The sequence below is a fragment of the Trachemys scripta genome, chromosome 8 (assembly GCF_013100865.1).
Source record: "Trachemys scripta elegans isolate TJP31775 chromosome 8, CAS_Tse_1.0, whole genome shotgun sequence".
NCBI lineage: Eukaryota > Metazoa > Chordata > Testudines > Emydidae > Trachemys > Trachemys scripta.
The window spans coordinates 383,491-390,592 of NC_048305.1; positions in this window are offsets into that span (position 1 = coordinate 383,491).

The following is a 7,102-nucleotide window of genomic DNA, read 5'->3' on the forward strand; positions in this document are numbered from 1 at the left end:
CAAATTAGGAAGATGTGGTCTAGTTGAAATTACTATAAGGTGGATGCACAACTGGTTGAAAGAGCATATTCAAGGAACAGGCAGGGTTTGTATCTAGTGGGGTCCTGTAGGAGTCTGTCCTGGGTCCAATACTATTCAATATTTTCATTAATGACTTGAACAATGGAGGGGAGAGTATGCTCATAAAATTTGCAGATGACACCAAACTGGGAGAGATTACAAGCACTTTGGAGGACAGAATTAGAATTCAAAACAACTTTGACAATTTAGAAAACTAGTCCCAAATCAACAAGATTAAATTCAGTAAAGACAAGTGCAAAGAACTAAATTTAGGATGGAAAAAATCAAATGCACAGCTACAAAATGGGGAACAAGTGAAGAGGTAAGTTCCCTGTAAGCTGGGCGGCCATGCAGCAGCCTATTAAAGTGCCGCGCAGGTGCTCAGGGAACCCGACTGGGGCTCTGCGCGCTGCCCCCAACCCGAGCATCAGCTCTGCATTCCCACTGGCTGGACCTTCTGCTGGCCGCTTCCAGGGCACAGCGCAGTCTGCGGTGCTAGGACAGGCAAGAAGCCTGCCTTAGCACCTCCATTGCGCCACTGACCAGGAGCCGCCCGAGGTAAGCCCAGGCCCCAACCCCGTGCAGTTTTTAAGAACAGATTGACAAACACCTGTTAGGGATGGTCTAGGTTTCTGTAACGGAGTTCACTCACCACTGGGGAGCCTCCTGCTGGCTGTCTTGGGAATTAGCTCAGTGTGTTAGTGCGTCCTCTTTGGGTGGTGCCTCACCGCAGTCACTCCTGCTCTAGGACGCACGTCTCTCCAAGGACCGTGGCGTCCTCTTCAGCAATACAGCCCTCTGGCCGTGCCACCCACTGTGCTACCCCTTGCCAGGAGACCTGCATTCCGCTGTTCAACCACTTTCCTTAGTGGCTACTGCAGCAAATTCTCTGGCTGCTTTCTCGTGGCCCCAACATCCTCTTTGCCCTTGCCTCAGGGAATCAGCCTGCAAACCCCAGTAGCCAGCCAGGAACTGTCTCTCGCTCCCCCAGTCCCTGCTAGCAGCAATGCTCTGTCCAGTGTGCTGGCAGTTCTCTCAGCCCTCCAGAGACAGTCCTTCCTCCCTGGGCTCCCAGCAGAGAACTGCCTTCCTCTGCCCTGCAGCTCCCTTTTTATATGGGCCTGCTTGGCCCTAATTGGCTGCCTCCTGCGCAGCCTCCCTAGGGCTCTATTAACTCCTTAGAGGCCAGTGTGAGGCAGGTGCTGCATCACGGTTTCCTTGGTCCTGCCTCAGGGCAGGGGGCTGATGACCTCTCAAGATCCCAGCCAGCCGACTTTTCTATGATTCTATTGTTATTGTCCTTTCAACATCACAATTTTTACTTAAAAGCAAATTGCACTTCAAGTCTTTGTATTTTACAAACGTAACCCATAGACTAGAGACTTCTTTAGTGAAGAAGTGCAAGAGAAATGGGGTGGTTATGATTCCCTGATTCTCTGCCCTGTTCAGTCCTAGCCCCATCCCAGATATAGAGAACAAGACTGTTTTAATCTATGCCAGCAGGCAAAGCTTCTCAAGGTACCATTCACCAGCTGAGAATTGAGGGACTACGTTGGTATTCTAGCCATGCCCGTAGAATGGTATACGAGTACATAAGTGTCATGGCACCAATTCTCAATTAGCTGATGGTCTCTCACGAATTGTTGCCAAATAGCACAGGTTGGAACAGACCCTAGACTGCTCTAGCCTACTCTACTTCAGTGCATTAACCATAAGACTATCCTTCCTCTCATTAGATAATAACAGGGTTAATCTCTTTTGGGAGAATTTTAATTGTATAAATATTAACTAATCCTCACAATTTCGTGTAGTATCACAAATCCTCCAAATAATGTTCCCATTTTACAGCTAGAGGACACTGAAACAGAAAGGTTAAATGACTTGCCTAAGGCCACAGCATGAGTCTGTCTCAGAGGCGAGATAAGCACTCAGGCATTCCTGCCTCTTAGGCCTGGGTTCTCACCACCAAACTGTTGCCGGCCCAGATGGGCCCAAGGAGGCAAACAGCGGGGTTCATTGCCTGGTGTGCTTCGCACTAATAGACACACCAGGTGTGGAGAAGCAAACCAACTTTATTCAAGAGCTCTGAATAGGCACTAGGAGACCAACACGTCTCAAATCAAGCGCAGCACATATCAGCACATGTTCCATTTTATATTCCAAGCAGTTTCTGTGTAAGCCTTTGTCTGTTACTCCCTCTTACTCCTCCCACCCCTCCCTTCTCGAGCAGTTACAGCAGACACACATTGTGGCTTATTAGAACAGTTCCCATTCGTATGCTTATCTATGGCCTTGTAGATTCATGCGCACGCAGTCTTACGCAGTCTTTCCCTCCCCCTTTTCCCCCGCATTATCACTACAAGTTTTGCTAGTGTGAACAAAACTACAGCTGTCTGCTAGAAAAGCTGACCCTTACATTTCTGCTTCAGCATGTAAGCAGTTAGCATAGAAGTAGGTGAAAGTTCTCAAGATGGAGTCACTGTGGCTCACTTAGACCCAGAGCAAAGGAGTTTCATCGGCTCTTCTGGCCTTCCACTCCCCTGAGTTACCTGGTAGCTATGCCTAGTGACACCAACAAGACCATACCTTTCTATAAAAAAGGGAGAGGACTTGTATGGTGTGACACAAAGGGGATAACTATGAGTAATAGGATGAAATTAAGCAAAGGACAATATAGTTTGAATATCAGGAAACATTGCTAACAGTAAATTCTATAAGTGCATAAAAAGATCTGAGAAAGGAAGTGACAAAGCTCCATCACTTGGCACATTTTAAATGTGACTGGACAAAGTCCAGAGAGTATATTGCTGTAACAGTTCTGCACTGGCCGGGGAAAGGATTGGACTTTTGTATCTTTAACTTCTATGCTAGTAATTTTTGGCATTCAAAAGCATAAGAATGGCCAGACTGGGTCAGACCAAAGTTCCATCTAGCCCAGTACCCTGTCTTATGACAGTGGCCAATGCCAGGTGCCCCAGAGGGAATGAACAGAGCAGGTAATCATCAAGTGATCCATCCTCTGTCGCCCATTCCCAGTTTCTGGCAAATGGAGGCTAGGAACACCATCCCTGCCCATTCTGGCTAATAGACATTGATGGTCCTATCCTCCATAAATTTATCTAGTTCTTTTTTGAACCCTGTTATAGACTTGGCCTTCACAACATCCTCTGGCAAAGAGTTCCACAGGTTGACTGTGTTGTGTGAAGAAATACTTCCTTTTGTTTGTTTTAAACCTGCTGCCTATTAATTTCATTTGGTGACCCCTAGTTCTTGTGTTATGACAAGGAGTAAATAACACTTCCTTATTTACTTTCTCCACACCAGTCATAATTTTATAGACCTCTATCATATCCCCCCTTAGTCGTCTCTTTTCCAAGCTGAAAAGTCCCAGTCTTCTTAATCTCTCCTCATATGGAAGCTGCTCCATACCCCTAATCATTTTATTGCCCTTGTCTGAAGCTTTTCCGATTCCAATATATCTTTTTTGAGATGGGGCGACCACATCTGCACGCAGTATTCAAGATGTGGGCATACCATGAATTTATATAGAGGCAATATGATATTTTCTGTCTTATTATCTATCCCTTTCTTAATGATTCCCAACATTCTGTTCACTTTTTTGAAAGCCACTGTACATTGAGTGAATGTTTTCAGAGAACCATCCACTATGACTCCAAGATCTCTTTCTTGAGTGAAACAGCTAATTTAGATCCCATCGTTTTATATGTAGAATTGGGATTATGTTTTCCAATGTGCATTACTTTGCATTTACCAACATTGAATTTCATCTGCCAATTTGTTGCCCAGTCACAGGATTTTGTGAGATCCCTTTGTAGCTCTTCACAGTCTGCCTGGGACTTAACTATCTTGAGTAGTTTTGTATCGTCTGCAAATTTTGCCACCTGTTTACCCCCTTTTCCAGATCATTTATTAATATGTTGAATAGGACTGGTCCCAGTACAGACCCCTGGGGGACACCACTATTTACCTCTCTCCATTCTGAAAACTGACCATTTATTCCTACCCTTTGTTTCCTATATTTTAACCAGTTACCAATCCATGAGAGGACCTTTCCTCTTATCCCATGACAGCTTACTTTGCTTAAGAGCCTTTGGTGAGGGATCTTGTCAAAGGCTTTCTGAAAATCTAAGTAAACTATATCCATTGGATCCCCCTTGTCCACATGCTTGTTGACCCCCTCAAAGAATTCTAGTAGATTGCTGAGGCATGATTTCCCTTTACAAACACCATGTTGACTCTTCCCCAACAAATTATGTTAATCTCTGTGTCTGACAATTCTGTTCTTTACTATCGTTTCAACCAGTTTGCCCGGTTCAGAAGTCAGACTTACTGGCCTCTAATTGCCGGGATCATCTGTGGAGCCCTTTTTAAAAATTGACGTCACATTAGCTATTCTCCAGTTATTTGGTACAGAAGCTGATTTACATAATAGATTACAAACTACAGTTAGTAGTTCTGCAATTTCACATTTGAGTTCCTTCAGAACTCTTGGTGAATACCATCAGGTCCTGGTGACTTATTACTGTTTAGTTTATCAATTTGTTCCAAAACCTCGTCTAATGACATCTTAATCTGAGACAGTTCCTCAAATTTGTGACCTAAAAAGAATGGCTCAGTTTTGGGAATCTCCCTCACATCCTCAGCCATAAAGACCAATGCAGAGAATTAATTTAATTTCTCCACAATGGCCTTATTGTCTTGGAGTGTTCCTTTAGCATCTCGATCGTCCAGTGGCCCCACTGGGTGTTTAGCAGGCTTCCTGCGTCTCATGAACTTAAAACATTTTTTGCTATTACTTTTTGTGTCTTTGGCTAGCTGTTCTTCAAATTATTTTTTGGCCTTCCTAATTATATTTTTACACGTCACTTGCTAGAGTTTATGCTCCTTTCTATTTTCCTCACTAGGATTTATTTTTCATTTGATTGTTTCTCATCAGATTCTACTGTATTTTATCATCTTCCATCCTCTCCTCCTTACTAGGACATAGAGAATTTCCATTAATAGATCCTCCCCTAAGGGATGTCTCTGTCCGAACCATGTGCTCCTCCACATCTCTCGGCTTTCCCCCAACCCTTAGTTTAAAACTGCTCTACGACCTTTTTAATTTTAAGTGCCGCAATGTGGTTCCATTTTGGTTTAGGTGGAGCCCATCCTTCCTGTATAAACTCCCCATTTCCAAAAATTTCCCCCATTCCTAATAAATCTAAATCCTTCCTCCCTATACCATCGTCTCATCCACACATTGAGACCCTGCAGTTCTGCCTGTCTAACTGGCCCTGCACGTTGAACTGGAAGCATTTCAGAGACTGCTACCATGGAGGTCCTGAACTTCAATCTCTTACCTAGCAGCCTAAATTTGTCCTCCAGGACCTCTCTCCTATCCCTCCCTCTTTCACTGGTACCTACATGTACCACAACCACAGGCTCCTCCCCAGCACTACACATAAGTCTATCTAGATGTCTCGAGAGATCCGCAACCTTTGCACCAGGCAGGCAAGTCACCATGCGGTTCTCCTGGTCATAGCTCGGTTTGCAATCTATGTTTCTAATGATCGACTCCCCTATAACTATTACCTGTCTCTTTCTAATAACTGGAGTTCCATCCCCCAGAGAGGTATCCTCAGTGCGAGAGGATACCACAACATCATCTGGAAGGAGGGTCCCAACTATGGAATGTTTCCCTCTGCTCCAGTTGGATGTTCTCCTTCCCTGAGACTTTCATCCTCCTCAACAGCACAGAGGCTGTCAGATCGGGGGTGGGACCATTCCCGGAAAGTCTCATCTATGTATCTTTCTGTCTCCCTGGGCTCCTCCAGTTCAGCCACTGTGGTCTCCAAAGCCCGTACACGGTCTCTGAGGGCCAGAAGCTCCTTGCACTGAATGCACACATACGCCACTCGCTCATAGGTCAGGTAATCATGTGCATTGGGTGCAATAAACTAGATAGCATACACCCTGTGGCTGACTTCTGCCTGCATTTTCTTTTTATTCCTGCAGCTCATTCCTTTGTTTCAATCAGGGGTGAGTTTGGCCTTAAGTTTAAAGAAGTTTAAAGAACGTTAAGCATATCTAGTGCCCCCCTCAGACTCTCTCTCTAAACTCCCTCGCAAAACTCCCTTGTTCACTTGCTCCTCTGCTCGCTTAGGAGTGGGATTTTAAAGCCCTGGTCTTCCTGAGTAGTCCCACCTCCTGGTTAAGGGCTGATGGGTGCTAAAAGGCTTAGGGATCAAAGCTTTGTTAAGAAGCTTTCAGCCTTGTCTAGTAGGCTGCTAGGCTCAGCACATGGTCCACCAAATAAACAGATCACACAGTCAAGCAGCAAGCACACCACAAACAACAAACTTACCCCAAGGGTCATGTAATCACTCCTCCTTCATCTGGAGAACTCCCTTTCAAAGTTGCTCATGTTCAAACATTTACGTTTTAGTCCTTTCTGGATTAAAGTCTGTGCCTTCCCAAAAGCAACAGGTTGTCAATGATCTAAAGTAAATAAATAATAGAGCCTGTGTTGCTAACACCAAATAGTGAGGTCATATCTCCACCGCAGCAGGTCAAAGGACTGCAGAATAAACAAAGGCAAAAGACAAGAGAACTTGAAAGTAAAATCACCAATGTGAAGAGGAGAATCAGGGAAAGAGAGGAAGGAAGATGAGGAAGACCGGGGAGACTCTGTAATTTTGTTTTCTTGCTTTACTTGTGAAAACCTGAGAAGCAAGTGAGTTTAGAATATGTAAAGCAAGAATTCACAGGGGGCGCATATTAGTTAATGGGGACCTTAACTCCTTGGAATGCATACTGTTCAGTAACAACCACCCAGAGCTGGGAACAGAACCCAGGAATCCTGACTCCCAGTCCTTGTCATTCATAACTGGGTAATATTTTTCCCAATACAAGCAGGTATGAATTGACACAGTGAGCAGACAGAAGAACAGGAGTACTTGTGGCACCTTAGAGACTAACAAATTTATTAGAGCATAAGCTATCGTGGACTACAGCCCACTTCTTCGGATGCATCCGAAGA